The 18989-nt window shown below is 39.4% G+C and overlaps 1 long non-coding RNA gene across 1 annotated transcript in view; it reads left to right on the top strand.

The window, feature by feature from the left end:
- The first annotated feature begins 899 nt into the window (after window positions 1-899).
- LOC133510754 (uncharacterized) overlaps window positions 900-18989 on the top strand; it is a 32496-nt gene continuing 14406 nt past the window's right edge. The window contains exon 1 of the long non-coding RNA XR_009797709.1: window positions 900-1160. This is a non-coding gene — a long non-coding RNA (uncharacterized LOC133510754). The remainder of the gene's footprint in view (window positions 1161-18989) is intronic.

The following is an 18989-nucleotide window of genomic DNA, read 5'->3' as shown; positions in this document are numbered from 1 at the left end:
ATAGATAGATAGATAGATAGATAGATAGATAGATAGATAGATAGATAGATAGATAGATGTTCAGAACAACAAAATCCACACTTACACTCGCATTAATAACGGGGGAAATCAAAGTAAAAAACAAAGATCAATCAAATCAATTTCAACATAATCTAAACAAAAACAAGCGAGTACAAAAATATATAACCCCCCAAAAACTGACATTGCATGTTCATAATTGGTATGTAAGAAATATAGTACAGTATCATATTACGACAGTAATATTTGTACAATTTTTGCAAAATAAAACATTATGAAGCAATACAATAATGGATTATAATGAATCTGAATCTTGATACTGTGTAACATATGAAACAGTTGGCATCCATAAAACCCAATATATGCGTATAATGCACAAAGATATTACAGTATGGTAATTGATTAAAATGTCAATATATATAGAAATCATATCTATAAAGATAGATTTATAGTTACATAGATATAGATATCTATATAAAAATATAAATATACATATATATATAAAATGTATGTAAATAATTTAACCATAAAAAATGTAAATAAAAATAAAAATCATACAATCACCTGCAGTCATTTTTGAACAACAACAGCAAATTGAGAGGTATAAATATGAATAATCGTACTGTATCGCACTATATGCAGTATATATGTTAATAGTAATACTCCTCATTGGACATACAGTATTTAATATCCATAACATTATTGCACACTGTCGTATAAGTGAAGAGTGAATGTAAAAAAACACGTTTTGATTTTTTTTCCCAAATATAATTTATATTCTTGTGAAGCAAAGCACGCCAGTCTGAATTCCACCGTTTCATGTTTTTCATTGTCTGTGTTTAAAAAAAAAAAAAAAAATGTTGACAGCACCAAACACCAAAGGGCCCAAGTTTCCACCTGCACTCGCCTTTGCTTATCAGTTCCCAACACTTCCTGTCTCACCACCGCGCTGCTTGCATATCGAAGTATTACAAGGTGCAAGATCCACTGTTGCACAAGACGCGTGTTAGTCAAGTGTGGACCTGAATGACCTCTTCCAGGGAAGAAATCGCAATTCACGTCGCAACGAATAAAACCGCATAAACTCTGACAGTGAGAGGATTTGGACCTGGGAGCGCTATACGCATGAACAAGTTGAACAAGTACGTAAAGGAAACAACACTTCCTCTGTTTGTCATGCTGCGTAAGCCTGATCTTGATGCACCGGAACTTTTGTGCGTATACACTCGCCAGCCACTATAGTGCAGCACATTTGATTGATGTGCTCACAGAGCTACGAGTTCCAATATCACTATGAAATGCCCTCGTCTTTGTCATAATCACAATCAGTCACACTGAGGTCCTACTATGAGTGGCCAAATATTCGTATACATGGCAGTGAAATGATATACCGTAATTTCCAGCCTACAAGACGTGACTTTTTCCACACGCTTTTAACCCCGAGGTTTATGCGGTAATGCGGCGCTAGCGTTAAAGTGGCGCTAGCATTAGCGCACCTGGTTATTAGCATCGGTACACAGAAAGAGTTTCACGCTAGCGTTAGCGCGGCGCCACGCTAAGGTTAAACTCTTTCTGTGTACCGAGGCTTATAACCAGGTGTGCTCTGTAGGCCGGGAATTACGGTAACGTCTTAAAATGTGTTTCAGAAAAGGCTGCATCAGCGGCTACTTGCATAGTACATATTGTAGGTTTAATAACTTTTATCAGTGACCCGAAGTTTTTGGGGGATTTGCCCAGTCGCACCCAGATAGACGATATGACAATTCTCACAAGTGTATGTATATTCTTTATCTTCTACAAAACAAAACAAAATTACCACAGTTTGCTGAATCACTTACAGTAGGTGTGAAACTCTTCTTTCTTTGTTTCTGCATGACTGTATTATACTGCCCACTTGTGTCAAAGTAACAAATAATGGAAGGACATATTTATTTTCTAACGTTCAGTATTTTAGACTACTATTTGGCTAATCAAAAACACTTTGGAACTTAGTAGTATTTCCATTGATTTTATTTGGGGATAAACAGTGTTTTGAGTTACCGTAATTCCCGGCCTACAGAGCGCACTTCGTTTTAAGCCTCACACAGTATATTTGTAAAGGAAATACCATTTGATACATACGTACACTGCAGCTGTGTAAAAGCCGCAAGTGCTCACATTGAAACACAAGATATTTACAAAGACAGTAAACAGAGAGCTTAACCCTCGAGCCGCCGCGCTAACGCTAGCGCCGCGGCGCCAACAGGGCCGGTTAAAAATAAACATACCAGTAAAAATCACTGAGACACAGCAGTAACACGCTAGCGCACCGGACCAGTAAAAGTCACTTCTTCGGCACATATATTCCACCGCTCTCACACTTACCTTTTCAGCTCGAGTGCCCCCTTGCGGCCTTTAGAAAAAAATGCACAAATTAGCCGCACCATCGTGTAAACCGCAGGGTTGAAAGCGTGTGAAAAAAGTCGCGGCTTGCGACCGGAAATTATGGGATTCATAATAAAAGTCAGCTTGACCAATGTGCATTTTATCAGGCTGAAGCTCGATTAGAAAAACTGTGATTTTCAAACAATTCTGAAACAAACATCCTACATTCAAACCAACATCTGTCTCCTCCTGTTGCATATGAACTTGTTGAAATTACTACTCTTCACGTCACTATGGCAACTGTAAGAAAGTCTATAAATTGCTTTCTCATGTTTTCCCTTTAGATGCTTTTACCCTGCAGTTACCTTTAATTCTTTTTTTCCCCCCGTCTTCCATTCAGTGAAAACATCTTTTTCTCCATTTGAAATGTACAGAGCAACTTGGTGAGAATCACTCAGCTAAACAATTGTTTTTTTTTTTGTTTGTTTCTTTTACAAGTTAGTGTTGCAGTACATAAATAAATAAAAATAAATAAATATTGCATATTTTTTGACACCTTTAAAATGAAATATTTTCCCATTTTTCCTTCATATCTGTTGGCTGTTCAGAAACAAAATGAACATTTTGGACAAAATCATACACGAAGGCAGTTGGTCATTCAGTGAAGGGTGGCCACGGCCCCCACCTGGCCACCCATTGGCTCCACCCCTGGTCATTGGGTGCAGGACAACTGAAAAGCCGAAAAAGAGTCCACAATTCAGTACTACATAGTTGTCAGTCTTTGATCATGTTTTCAAATTATCTTCAAATATGGCAAGTGTATTTTGAAGGAAAAAAACAATCTCAAAATTTAATTTGCAGTGTCTTAAATACTTTCTATGAAGACATACATATCCATGTGTGTGTTTGTGTGTTTGAAAAATGCCGGGTGATTTGTCAGTGTTAACAAGAGCACTTACCCCCCTCGAAGGAACTCAGTTGACCCCGGAGCCCAGACGCAGACGCAAATCAACGTCCCTGTACCAAAACATGACCCGGGCACATGGTTGCCTGACAGGGATCAAAGGTCACGTCAGTAAAATCTGACTCCGAAACGAGTTTGGTCTTCACACATATATAGCCAGAGGGAGGGGTGGGGGTGGAGGTGGGGGGGGGGGTAACGTTTTCATGCCTCCTGAGCCAGCAACCTTGCACTTGACAACAAAATTACAGCAACAGTAACAAGACAAAAATCCTGCAGCATGACTTTTATCTACATTACCGTCGTCTTACCGCAAAACTGCGCCTACGTGGGAACAAAACAATGTGCTGCGATCTAAATAAACGCGACCTACAAATACCTACCTAATATATTTATAGCATACTGCCACACTGTGTTTTTTTTCAGCAGCTGTTGCCGAGGTGCGTGCTGTTGAAACACACCAGTGAATATGGAAAGTCCGTGCGAGCTGTACGTTTTGAACTTTGAGACGATTTAATTGCCTGCGCGAGGCTTACGTGGAGTTGACTTACTTGCAGGTGCTATGCAGCCGCTGCGTCGTTGTTCGGCAACTAAGTGCCACAGTTGTTTTCAAGCACTGTTTGAAAAGGAAAAGAATAAATGTCTTTTTTTACATTTCGAAATTCAAATGATTCACGTTTGTTGTTCTACATTTCCATCTGTTGTCTTCTAACATACATTTATAATTACAAGCCCGTGTAATTAAAATCACTCAAGGTGAACATACAGCAAAGTGTGAATTATGATCAGAATAGTAAAAGTTTTTCATGAAAAGTAGCGTTAAAATTTGGATTAAAATTAAATTACTAGTGAGATAAAAATTGCATGAAAAAATTAATTTCATTGTACATTATTGACAAAAATAAATGGAAAAGCAAATTAAAAATGACAATATATTAAAATTGCATAGTTTTAATTTTAAATTAAATTCAAATTAAATTCCACATTTTAATAGGATAAATTTAAAAGTGAATTGAAATAGCTGCTTACAGTATGTAAAAACTTTGAAAAAATATTCTTTGAAATATATTCTAAATATGAAATAAAACGTGAATGGAATTAATTTATTTTGATTATTAACAATTAATTAATTCAAAATCAACATTACAATTTAAGATAAAAAAAGGAATACATTAAAATAAATAAAATAGATTTCAATACCATTTTAGATCAAAATAAAAAAAGTAAAATATATTTGAAAATAATGGACAATTAAAATAAAATGTAATTAAAATGATGTTACAATAACTAAAATGAAATAAACATTTTAATTTTAAATTCAACATAAATTACAATAGAACAATGACATAGCCTCGAGCCTATGGAACAAGTGTTTGTGTTGTATGTTAATGTTCCTGTTCCTCCGGTCCCAAGGGAGTTTTCAAACGAGTGTGTATCAATGAATCTATTGACAGGTGCTCGGGCACAAGTACTCCGAAGCACCAAAGCATTTGACCGTGGCAATTCTATTCTATTCTCCTCATTTAAAAAATATTATTGGTCAAGTATTGACTGTTTGAGCAGCATATTATTTGTCAAGAAATCGTCACTCGCTCCCCTTACAAAACTGTTTGAACATGTGTGTCTTCTGATCATCTGCTCAAAGTCAGCCATGTCATAAGTATATTAGTGTTCAGAGGGTGCTCACAATAATGGCGGCCTTGTTGTCCTAAACCAAAGAATGCATGCTCAATCTTGGCCGGCTAAATGGATTAAGTTTGGAGTGAAAAAGACTTATCCGGAGGCTGCAGCTCATCCACACAATTGGCGAGTAACTGAGCTTTATCTTAAAAATGTTCATTTCTTCAGCCTTTTCTAATGCATATTATGCATATACAATTCAGTCCGGCTCGTAAAGTCTAAAACGGATCAGACGTTAAGCTCCAGCCGGTGCACGCTTGATAAAAGAGCATTTTTCGCTGCGGCGAATTGATCATAGTGTACCTTGACTATATGGAATGTTAAGCAATAAATGCACAAAACAAACACAAACACATTACAACGTCCCCGCCCCCACCTCTTCGTTTCACTGTGGAAAACTACCAGGGTACACCATGTCAACATGGCAGATTCCCCTGTTGTTTTACAGCAAAGCCAGTGAATTGTCAGGGGGTGGGCCCGTGCATAAACAGGGGTGGGGGGGGGGGGCGTGGTGCGTATATGCATTTGTGTGCCCTGTGTATGTGTTCATGCATGTGAGAGGCAGAGGAATGTTATTGATGTTTTTCTGGGCACCTCTCCAGTTAGCTGAGGTTTGGACGGGTTGCGCCGTAATAGAAGAGCCGGGAACATTTTTTGGAGTGAGGTTAAATAATTGCCAGGGTTTATTTTGTCTCAACAAGCTCGTTTGGCGACGTGAGGAAAAATTCGCAATTGGTCTTTTGAATTGGCTTTTTTTTCCCCCGTGTGGTACAAATATTTTGTTCCTGCACTTGTGTAGATTGTTCAGGTATCTGTACTTTTTTTTTTATTCACTACATTTGGAAATGAATATCTGTACTCTTTACTCTGTCAAAATAGGCTGGCTACTTTATTCAAACCTCTGCAGATGACGACATGCAGGAAAAAAAGACAGACTAAAGAAAGGTAAAATCAATCACTTTAGGATTTTGTTGGAGATTTTTGGGTGTTATGATGTGAAAAAAGACAGGGACAGCAGCAACTTGGATGAACTTGAACCAGGGAAGCAACATTTAAAACCAGGGCAAGAAATTGGAGACCACGTTCTGGCATTCAAACATTCTCCATCTACATAGCTCAAACACCATAAACAAGTAAGGTGTATTTTTTTTCAGTTGTTCAGGAGCAGCTAATTCAGGATTGTTTGTTTGTCATTTCACAATATTACAATTGAAACATGTTGTAATAATTGCGTAAAAGTCGAGAAATGCTAGCGTATGGTGACTTTTTTTTCTTCGCGGTCCAAGATGGATGTTAATAAAAGCAAGAAACTGTTTTTTTTTGTGCAGGGGACTGTTTTTTTTTTTTTTTTATTTCTATCACACCAAATTCTCAAAGCAGGTAGTTTTACTTTTGTACTAACAAGGGCTGTACATTTTTACTCAAGTATTACAGATGAATCTGTATTTTTATTTTCACCTGTCTTTTCTTTTTATAAAAGTACCTGAATTCCAACTTAAGCACAGAGTAGGAGTTTGTACTTTTGCCACATGAGTTAGTAATATAATGCGCCCTTGAGACTTTTCACATTTCATCATCAAAAAAAGTTTAGTTTTTCCATTCAACCTTATATTTATGGTATTAAGTGGATGTTATGCCCATAAAAGGCATACTGGTCAAGCTCCTACACTTTGTTTTTTTTAATAACATCAAACAGATAATGTACATGCAGACAGGAAAATATATGAGCTTGATAAAAGTTTTTTTTTTTGCTTCATGTTAGCATTTTATGAGCACATGGCGGACCTCGACTTGCCAACATGATTCATCTTGCAAGCTGACTGTGTAGTGTTTGACAAATAAAATTTAAATGTCTTTTTTTTTAAAGTTTTTATAGCACTTGATATTTCAGATCCTATATGTTAAACTTGCTGAATCCAACTTCATTTGTCAGATGACGGAAATAGAAATCACAAGTGTCTGTAGTTATTCTGCGTTCAGACATTGTTGCGGCCTCCATTGAACAAAATGTTGGTTGCAATGTCCTTGAGGGGGGGGGGGGGTGGACTTACCTCATGATGACAGGGTGGACAGCCATTTCAGGTCCAAATGCCAAATATTCAATGTGATTATAAAAATATAATGCACATTATCCGAACGACGCATTTTGTCTAATAACTCGTGTTTAATACTTTTCATGATGGCTGGGGGATTCTGATGAAAACATCAAACACTTCATAGTGATACCGACCCACTCCCATCATTTTTGTTGAGGCTTCTACAGCCCTCCCAATGGAGCAAAATTGTTTGGGTTGCCCCTCTGCTCCCGCACACGGTGTAGAAACTCCACACAAAGTCAGAAGGGCTGTTGTTTAATGTCACTGAAATGTAAACAGTGGCTCAGGAAGGTGCATCAAGTTTTTATTTTTGCTACATGCTTATTCACTGATACAGGAGAAAGGTCACCATGGGTCTGCAGGTGGAGGAAGAAACGCTGCGTGTTTGTTTCTCTTTCAGAGATGAAACAAAGCTTTTGGAACTGAAATTCTCGAAAAGGAAACTGTTATCGTTTCAAAATGAACGTGGGTTGTATGTGAAAACACACGACTGAGTGTTAAGAGCAGTCTGCTTCGCATCAGCGGTTATCTGGCGCAATTGCAGGATACACTTAGCTGGCTAGCTTTTAGAGCGGCTCATTGTTGCGCCATGAGCGCACGCACATCTTGCAGAGATAGACGGAAGAACAAGGCAAGGGAAATATTTTTCCAAAAAGTCCAACTTGACAGCCAGCATCTGTACCGGGACATCAAGCCAGCGTTGGCACCTAGTGGTTGCCTCCTCGTGTGTGTGGTTGGCTCCTCGTGTGCACACATCATATAAAGAAAGGCAGAAGAGCAAGAAAGTGGGATTTTGTTTTTAACTCCAACTTGACAGTCAGCGTGTGGCTTGGGGCTTTGTGCAGCCATGGCCACGATAGAGCGCCTTGTTGTTGCGCCGTGGGAAAAGCCCTTCACAACTCGGTTGGGAAAAATTTGATCCAACACTTTGGTGTGTCAAATTCAGAAGAAATGTCTTGCCACTCAATAGCGACTTTTAAAATGTAATAACCAATCCATCAATGAGATATTATTGAGACACTCTGGTTATTTTGAAAAAAGTGCTGTGTCACAGCTTCGCGTTAAAGCTTCATAAGACAAATACTTGACTTTATTCTTCACGATTTTGGGATGGCTTGGAGTCCTGCATCGCTCATATTTGAGCTAAGATGGAAAAAGATGACACGCTGTGGCGACCCCTAACGGGACAAGCCGAAAGGAAAAGAAGAAGAAGAAGGAGTCCTGCATGCCAGTAGGATGGATCTGCCATTGCACTGAGCAGATCTCCACATTTCGAAGCTAAGCTAACATCTTATAAAATGGTGTTGACTTGAGGGTAATTAATGTGATTTATGCACAAATCCAACCTTGAACCAGATGACTAAGAGAGCCTAACCCAATTAAACATTAAAGTAAAGACATAGACAACAAAGGGTAAGATAGAGCCATGTCAGAGAAGTTCAGGACTGGAATACAATATAATTGTTGCACATGATGCAAGTTCTTCTCAGTAGATTTGATAAGCACTCAACCCAACAAGTGATTACCTAGAAATCCAATTACAGGAAAAGGCTCTGAAGTAGAACTGGTTTCCAATATAATAATAATGATCATTTCCAATGTGGTAATTTGAAGAATGCCTGTGCTAATAATGACGACATATTCAACGAACTCCCTCCTACAATGGTCCAAGAGGGTTCGATGATGATGATTATATATGAATGAAATGTGAAATATGAGTGTCGGCGGGCTCGATACTTTTGTGGAGCACATATAAAATGGGATGTCTGTGGTGTGCTGGTGTGGGCGTCGCAAATGCCGGCTTCAATCCTCTCCAAAGCAGGTCATTCCATACCCTTTAAAAGCAGCTCAAGTAGTCAAAGTCTTCATGTGATCTGACGCGCTTTCAAATTTGTAATTCTGTGTTGTTGTTTTATATTTGGAGTTGTTCTTCAGTGTGGCGCTGTGAACTAATGATTAACACCCATGTCTCACAGTTCTGAGGCTGGGGGTTCAAATCCAGGCCCTGGCGTTTCCGTCGGTTTTGTCTTGGTACACCAACTTGCTCCTACATTACAAAGACACATGTGGTAGGTTTAGTGAAGAGTCAGAAACCCCCCATAGGTGTGAATGTTAGTGCAAATGATTGTTTGTCTGTTTGTGTCCTTTGATTTCACCTCTCATTTGAGGTCAGCTACTGAGATAAGGCTCCAGCTCACCTGTCACACTAGTGAGGATAAATATAGGAAATGAGTGGATGAATCCCACCCCACTTGTATTATATGCACATTAAAATGTGACAGTTTGATTTTGGAACAATTTGATTCAATTTCCATGATTTACTATTGGAAGAATTAATTACAGGCAGTACGGTGAAATTATGGTAAGCATGTCTGCCTCTCATTTCAGAGATGTTTAGAGGTTGAATCATTTCCACGTGTTTGCACGGTTTTTTTTTTCTTTTAGGTACTATGGCTTCCTCCCGCTTTCCAAAAACATGCACATTATGTTCTTTGAAGACTGTAAATTGATTTTTTCTTCATCTTGGGGTGCAGGAAATATGGGAACTTTCTTTGTCCTTGACAAAAGAGTAGTTTCTGTAGAGAAAATGGCACTTTTTTTTTTTCCTCCAGGGCACAGGGCTGAGGCTTGAACACCACTTGGGGATTATCCGTGCACGTGTCTGGGTTTTCTTGCTTGTAAATGTAGGGCTCTCAATCTAGATTAAGGCCAAATAAAATGGACCTTTTATATTGGCACTTTGCCGCTCAACAAGAACAGGAGTGACACTGTTGACTTGCCTTGCCTACTGCCTGCTTCTGCCATCAAGGCCCTTGTCATATGAGCAGCATGTGATGTTTGATTTCCAAAGAAACCACGTTCATCCCATTCCATGCTGCTGATTTATCGATAGGAAAGAATCTAAATTGAATTGACAGCACAAGGGTGCACGCTAGAGATGGACACAAATAACTCAGAAGGGGGAAAAAAAATATAGAATCTAAGCAAAATAAAATATTTCACATCAAAGCAAAATATGCTTGAGATTCTTTGTCTGCCAAGAATGTGTTTTTAACCGGGCAGTTTTTATGTAAGAGCGTTTCACTTGCTTCTATCAATTTTCTCCTTAATCTTAGTAAGGGATTGTAACTTGTCACTGGATGGCACAGTGAAGCAACTGCTTAGGGTGTTGGCCTCACAGGTCTGAGGACCGGCGTTCGAATCCCGACCCCCACCTGTGTGGAGTTTGCATGTTCTCCCTGTGTCTGCATGGATTTGGGTTTCCTTGAGCTCATACATTTTTTTCTGGTAATTCATACTATAGGCACAAAAGTCATTTCATGAAGATCTTGTGATTAGACAATTATCTAAATTTACTTTTGTAAAAAAAAATAATCTTTAATTTGGAGTTTTCATTTTTTAAATTCATATTATTGTATTATTATTTATTTGTTATTATTGTTGGGATGGTTGCTGATTGGTGAGCACACCCACCTCAGAGCTCTGAGGACTGGGGTTCAAATCCCGGCCTCGCCTGTCTGGAATTTAAATGTCTGTCTCGAGTTCTCCGGGCATTCCGGTTTCCTCTGACATGACAAAAACGTCTGGTAGGTTGATTGAAGATTCTAAATAGCCCGTAGGTGTGAACGTGAGTGTGGATGGTTGTTTCTGTGCACACTGTGATTGGCTGGTGACCGGTTGAGGGTGTACCTCGCCTCTCACCCAAAGATAGCTGGGATAGGCTCCAGCACACCTGCGATCCTGGTGAGAAAATGTATATATTTTTAAATGGTACACAAAAACAAATAACGTCCATCTACTTCCAGTTTTTTTCCTCAAATCCGTAACCAAATTGCATTTTGTCTTTACTTTTAATAACATTAAGTAATTGCAAGAATTTTCTCAAATCACTTTTAAAACTGCGTAGCAAAACCGTTATTTTCATTGAGTTCTGATTTCATATCTAAGTATCCATCAAATTGTTGTGTATCGCGTATGTAATGCAATGAGACTACTATACATTTTATGGTTTCATTCAGTCAAAGCGGCACTCTGAGGGAAACCATAAATACAACCCTGGTTTAAAATAAGAAACACCATAATTCTAGCCTAACCCGCTGGCAACAAAAGTGACTACAACCCTAAGTACAAATGTCCACAGTGTGCCCTAAGTGATAGTATTTTGTGAGGCTGTCATTAGTTTTCACCACTGGGCATCACGTTCACCAGATCTTCGAAGGTTGCCACAGGCCTCCTCTTCCACTCCACAGAGACCTTTTTGCTCCTCCACCACCCGATCGAGAATGCCCCACGGGTTCCGCAATAGCGTTTAGGTTCGCAGAAGCGCTTGGCCAGTCTGACTCTTTAACCTTGGCAAACTTTACATTGAGCAACAATTGTTTTTACAGATTCTAAGAGAGTTCTTTGGCATGATGTGGCAACTTCAAGTTACCAGTGTGAGAGAGTGTAAGAGCATTTAATTAAGCACACCTTATCCCCATTCACCATGAAACCATGATAGGTCACACTTTATTTTTAAATCAAGTCAATATTTGAATATTTCCACCTAGCAATGCACTAAATGATAAACTGAGGGACTAATATGACTTTTAATAAAGTAAGTTTCTTTCGGCTTGTCCCTTTCGGGGTCGCCACAGCGTGTCATCTCAGATGAACGCACATATATGTTTGGCACAATTTTTACAATGGATGCCCTTCCTGGCGCAACCCTTCTCAGGGAATGGAGGCCCCAGTGGGATACTGACCGACAACCCCTGGTTTACCAAACCAGTGCTCTAACCACTGAGCTACGGGGCCTCCTGATATTAAAATTGTGTGTTTGAAAAATTCAATGTGTTTATTACAGTAACTAGGATGGACATGGATTGCATATTTTATAACCAAAGGAGAAAGGGACTGACTGGGGTTAAAACAAAAACAAAAACGATGGACTCGGTGAATTTAATTATTTTTTCAAAATTTGGGGATTCAGTGGACTTTTTTTTTCATGCTCAGCATTGGGACCTATTTTTATGGGATGGAGCGGGTTCCAACATCCACTCTTGTGTAAGATTCTAAATCACAACTGTCATGACATCCAGTCGAACATCACAACTTGAGTCTCATATTGTTTTTGTACAACAATTCTACAAGCGTCATTTATTGGTTAACAGTAATAAGACAAAAGAAATTATTTGTTTTCTTAATTAGTTTTTTTGCCACTGCCAACACAAAGAGCTGCAAACCGTGGCGTTAGCTGTTAGTACAACAGGCTAACTAGCAACGCATCAGTGTCAAGTATGACGAAGTTATAAACACAGAGTGACTTTGACCATTAGTCCACTCCACCTCAAGTCACATCCCGCTTTCAAATACTTGTGACCACAATGATAAAATATAACAAACAGTAGTTTAGAAACACGAAATAGCCGCGTTAGCATGTGGGTCAAATGTCGGCTTCTGTTTGCATGTGATGAAATAATTACATGCCCAATAAAATGTTGACAGTGGAAATGGTATGCGATGCTAAGTTTTCAACAACGCAGACAACTGTTGAATAATAAAATGCCATGGACACCTCTGAGGCTTTGTGAAATCTAAAGTTAAAAGTTAAAAGTCCCAGTGGTGTTGCACTGTACATCATCACTGAGGGACTCCTGTACATTCAAATTACTAACTGTTGTGTAAACCTATTTATAAAAATGTAACAGCTGTGTGTATATAGCAGCTATCAGTTCCTGATGCAAATCTTAGTTTCCTTCATTCATCAGAGTAAAAATATACCGTAACCTAAACTTATAGCAGGCCTTTGAGTTGACTCGATAATATCGAAATGCATTCTAGTCTTGTTTTGTGTGCGTAAATCACAGTCAGGTTCAGCTGCCTTCTGTGGAACATTCCTCGCACGTTCATGCCACAGTTTCACCCTTGACCTTGAGCAAGGGTTACAGCATAGGCAGGCCAGCGTGAGGTAAATATCACAGTGTACTACCAGGCTGTGAGCTACCTCGGACGTCTGCCAAATATTATATATCACCGTGCAACCTGAGCTTGGTATTTGAAAAGAGTGGTCAACCCAAGCAGCAGGGCACATTTAAGCTGTGGCTCTACTACTTCAACTCTGCTCTGCCTTCAGTAGGTCATCGGGTATTCACTATGAGTTGACAAACGGGATTTTTCAGAGCTGCAATTTAGAAGTATGAGCTTTCACTTATTTCAGCAACCGTGCTTGTTGTCACACTTTGAAGAAGAAACATCATTGAGTAAACAGTGTGCTTATGGCGCAAGAGTTTCAGAAAATCAGGTCAACGTGTAATCTATGCAGATTTACGTATGGGTATGTGTGGACGAGTGTTGCTCATCCAATGTGGCGTCCTCCGCTACTGGATGCGTGCCATCCTCCGCAAGATGGTGTGGAAGATTCACGTGGCTTTCTTGACAGCTAAAATATACTCACTATTCGTCCTGGAATGCTGGCATAACGTGAAAAATGGAAAAGCAGGAGCTCAGACCACCAAGCACATCGGTTGGCCTTTTATCATTCATGTAAAAATGATGTTTTAGTTTGACTTCAAGATATTAAGCATGATAATCTTGCGCTTGAATGCGTTAAATAACCTAAAGTTGGTACGCGGAAAGCTTTCCTACTCTCCTAAGCATTCTCTGAATCAAGCTTTTGTCTTACAATGCTGTCCTCCAGATAGACTTTCCCTGGCTTTGCGCCAACGCCTGCGATAGAAGTTCAGTGTTGAGTAGCTGCGTGTTTTGTCAATAACAGATTTTTGTTTTCGCAAAACCTGCCCAATTGGTGCTAAACTACACCCGGGGACATTGAAAATAAACATCTTTACATGGGGTCATTTTTTTTCCAGTCTCAATTGGCAAGCCACGGGCAAGGCAAAAACTTGCAGAAAATGCAAAACCTCAGTTGCCAAATGTTGCTGGCGTCATGTCTGCGCGATTGATACCTGAAAGGAAATCGAGAAAAGAAAGTGTATCATGACTTTATATGGTGAGATGTTGAGTCACGTGTAAGTAAGGTGCTATTGACAGGAAATTTTCACCAGATGTTGGGAACACCCCAAGTAATCAATATATACAAAGAAAGTACGTAGAACAAATAAGGTCAGAAATGAAGCTGTGTAGTAAAGTGAAAAGACATGGAAAAGGTTTTGAACACATGAAGAAAGGCAGGTGCAAAAAGGCATGAGAAGCATGAGAAGCCAAGACAATCAACAAAGCAATTCAGTCCCTTGTCAGTACAAATAAAGATCAGATGGTTCAGTCCGAATTGATGGTCCACAAAAAAGGTCTCATTGCCCAGGTGTGAGTCAAAGGCACATCTCACGATGAGTATAAACAGAAGGCTGTCGCAAGACCGTAACAATGGCATTGGTTACAGGTGGATAACTAACCTTCTGAACATTCCGTTGAGTGCAGTTGCTGCCATAATTGTAATTGCCAAGCTAATCATGCCACAATATATTTGCTTTAATCAGGTGTGCCTTGCAATATTTCAGAGAGAGTGCAAAGCATAATTGAGAGCCTTTTTCAAGATCCAAGGAGCGCCTGTGGAAGCATCATAAGGAACCCGGAATTAGCAAAACAAAACCAGTCTCCAAGGCCCAAAATACCTGACAATGGCAACCTTTGAGGGTCAAAAGGGTTTGCAGCGCTGCTCCGTTGTATGAAGTCAAACCTCTAATAAGTGAGTGAGTCGTCAGCAGGGGTGATTATAATTGCCTGAGAAAATCATTTCATTCGAAATGATTGGTGTCAGATGAAATGGTGGCTGTCACAGCAGCGCACCTCGTTATTGCTAATGGAATTATTATTTTAACTGTCACACTAACACGGTCAGCCGAGTAATTTGTAATTTTCACAAATTAAACTGTTGGTAACTTCATGACAGTTTTGTTCAAGAGTAAAATGTGTCATTTGGAATAAAACCTTAAAGGAAATGTCCAAACTAAAATTCACATCCTCAAATTCAGTTTTTAAGAACGTTGGTTGGACAATTGTATAACTGAAGTCAAAACCGGGCAGCACAGTGCTTAGATAACAAAGACAAAAGTGAAAATCGTTTCTTGTCACTGTGTAAACGTAGTCAAACAACATTCATCAGTGAAATGCAGTTTAGCAACTCTCTTGACAAACACTTTAGCGGCTCTCCAAGATAACTGCGCATGTCAAGCGTTGCAAATCTAAAAATCGAACCTTAGATAAGCTAAAATCCAAATAGGAGGCACGTCATTGAGGTTCGAGGATTGAACGTTGTGTGTGTTTTTGCGTCTTCTCCCTGTGCTTATTTAGGTGGAGCTTTACAAATGGCTGTCATAATTTGATCTGGCTCAGTTAAAAACATTACCTCCGTCCATTTTCTTGCCCCTTGGTGAGCTGCGGCCTTACACCCTTGACTGGTCGCATGCCAGTTGTTCCACACATACGAGTGTTAAGTTAGGTTAAGTAACTTTATTTGTACCCCAGGGTGGATTTTAGTAGTAGTAGTTGGTGCGTACCGTTATTGCAATGAGTCAGCCCTTGACCCACATAGAGACATCTTTTAAAACCAACAAGAAAGGACAGTAGAAAAACAAGGCCATCAGTGCTCTAGAAAAAAAAAAAGGCTCAAAACAAAGATAGATATCAAATGAGCAAAAAAGCTGTACAGAATAAATTCTGTAAAGGAATCAGGAACAAATAACTTTTTTATTACAACAGTTAAATGTCTACAGTGAATAATTCAAAAGTTCAGTTTTAAACTAACATTCAACAGTAGCCTAATTAGGCAACAAAACTGGATCTTTTGGATTTAGCGTCTGGCCTTACAGGAAAGGTCTCACAAAAGATATGTATTTCAAATCTAAATGACGTTTTCTTCTCAGACGTAACCAGTAAGTGTTAAGAGCTTAGGGCAATACAAGCAGCCCTGTTGTCATGGTGACGCAGCCATGAGTGGTCCTGCCTTGAAGGATCTTTTTGTAGACATGCTGCTCGATCATCTGACCCACATTGAAGGGGAAAACCCGAAGTTTGGGTTTGAAATATACAGACAGGAAATAAGTATTTAAACACTCTGCGATTTTGCAAGTTTTTCCACTTTGAAATCAGGGAGGGGTCTGAAATTTTCATCCTGGTGCATGTCCACTGTGAGGGACATAAGCAAAAAAAAAAAAAGCAAAATTTGGAAATCACAATATATGGCTTTTTGATAATTTATTTGTATGTTATTGTTGCAGATACGTATTTGAACAGCCACCAATTGGCAGAAATTCTGGCCCTCAAAGACCGGTTCATCCGCCTCTAAAAAGTCAACCTACACTTTGCTTATTATTCTAAAGTAGAAGCAACTTTTTGAGATCGTTAGCTGCATAAAAATACCTGTCCACCTCACACAATCAGTAAGACGGAAACTACTGACATGGCTCATACCAAAGAGCTGTCCAAACACACCAGAGACAAAATTGTAGACCTCCACAAGGGCGGAAAGGGCTGCAGAGCAATTGTCAAGCTACTTGGTGAAAAAAGAGCAACTGTTGGAGCAATTATTAGAAAATAGAAGAAGCTAAACATGATCGTCAATCTCCCTCAAACTGGGGCTCCAAGCAAGATCTCATCTCGCAGCATATCATTGATCCTAAGAAAGGTGAGGACCTACCCCAGAACTCCATGGGAGCAGCTAGTCAATGACCTGAAGAGAGCTGTCACCACTCTTTCCAAGGCTACTGTGGGTAATACACTAAGACGTCATGATTTAAAATGGTGCATGGCACGGAAGGTTCTGCTGCTTATATCAATACATATCCAGGCCTGTCTCAAGTTTACCCAGAGGATCCAGAGGAGTCATGAGAGATTGTTATGTGGTCAGATGAGACCAAAATAGAACTTTTTGGTCATAATTTCCAGTAACCGTGTTTGGAGGAAGACGAATGATGAGTTCCATCCCAAGAACACCATCCCTACTGTGAAGTATGGGGGTGGAAGCATTATGCTTTGGGGGTGTCCTTCTGCAGATGGGACAGGACAACTCCACTGTATTAACGAGAGGATGACCGGGGCCGTGTATCTTGAGATTTTGGGAAACAACCTCCTTCCTTTGGGTACTGGCTCGGTCTTCCAAGTTGCCAATGACCCGTCGCACACCACCAGGATAACCAAGGAGGAGCTCCCTAAGGAGCAGATCAAGGTTCTTGAGAGGAGGTAGCTAGTCACGTGACCTAAACCTAATAGAAAATATTTGGAGGGAGCTCAAACTCTGTGTTTCCCAGTAACATCCCAGAAACCTGTCTGATCTAGACAAGATCTGTTTGGAAGAATGGGCCAAAATCCCTCCTGCAGTCTGTCCAAACCTGGTGGAAAAACTACTGGAAACGTTTGAACTCAGCAATTGCAAACAAAGGCTACTATATCAAATATTAACATTGATTTTCAAAAGTGTTCAAATACTTATTTGCAGCAGTAACATACAAACACGTTTTTTTTAAATCATACATTGTGATTTCTAGATAATCTCTTTCAAGATTATTTCCCTCCCAGTGGACATCCACTTAAAAAAGAAATTTCAACCCCCCCCATGACTTCAAAGTGGAGAACTTGCAAAATGGCAGGGTGTTCAAGTACTTATTTTCCTCATTGTATCTATTGTGACACTCGTCCAGGGATCTTTCTGACACACCTTGTATAGGCAGACAACCATACATATTGTGCTCGCGTTCACACCTATGAAGATTTCAGTGTTCAATTAACCTGGAATGTAAATTTTTGGAACGTGAGAGGATGCCGTAGTACAATGCAGAAAAGCTAGAAATTGATAGTAATAGTTGTTTTTTTCTAACTGTTTCATTTTACAAGTGTAAGTGTAAAATCATTTAGACTTTTTTTTTTTTTTTTTAAAAAAAACACATCTCTTCAAATCCTCAAGCCTTCAAATTTATGTAACAGTTTGTGTTTGCTGATTCTAAAGTACTTCACGTCCTTCCAGTTTGGCAAGTATTTCCACACTACTCTTTGAGTTTCATTTTTTTTTTTTTTTTGAAAGCTTTGCATTTCTACCTCGAAAGGCCCTGACGATCCAGGAAAATGTGAGGACAGAGTGCAGCTATAGTTCCAAACGCAACGCTGAGAGGAAAAGGATTCCAGAAGGGGGAAAACCTCAGTGAGCATATTGAACCAATACTGCGGGCGTCTCATAAAGATATTCCCTGGCTAAGCATAACTTTAAAAGATTGCATCCAGTTGAGTGGAGCTGTCGCATTTGACAAATTTGAGAGAGGCAACTGCATGTACTGTACGCTAAGTAACCAAGTGTTAGATTTGTAAGCGTTTGACCTTTGTTATATAACTTCATTCCTCATTCTCACTGTTGAAAGGCTCCAGCTTAACATTACACATAGACAGAGTAGGATACTTGAAATATCTGGACGATGTTATGAAGGTCATAATTCCACTGTTGTGCGCAACAAGCTGTTTATTACTCTGTCGTAAACAAGCTTCAGAAGTAGCTGCGTCCACGCTTTCCTGGGTGGCCAATCGATACGCGCGCACTCTGTCGCTTTGTCCCGGGTCAACTGCCTGCTCACATTCTACACGATTCAAGGTCAGGCTATAAATTGTGCCAAATCTAGTCGGGGAGTTGGGATATGAAATAAGATACCATCTGTGGTCTTTGTGCTTCATTGCGTAAGTTAAATTATTATGGTACAAAATGATACTGTGGATACAGAAACACAGTCAGTGATTCAATAGGAAAATGAATGTCCACAGCCAAACGTTTCTCCTGAATGTATTTTGTAATTTATTTTATTTTTTTCTCAGTGTGTGCCTGACTTGTTTTTGTCTTCTTCCTGACAAAACGCAGCTTTTTTTCATTTGCCTGTAGGGCAATTACAGTT

The sequence above is a fragment of the Syngnathoides biaculeatus genome, chromosome 13 (genome assembly GCF_019802595.1).
Source record: "Syngnathoides biaculeatus isolate LvHL_M chromosome 13, ASM1980259v1, whole genome shotgun sequence".
Taxonomy (NCBI): Eukaryota; Metazoa; Chordata; class Actinopteri; order Syngnathiformes; family Syngnathidae; genus Syngnathoides; species Syngnathoides biaculeatus.
The sequence above is the reverse complement of the archived record's forward strand: the minus strand, read 5'-3'. Positions and strand labels throughout refer to the sequence as shown.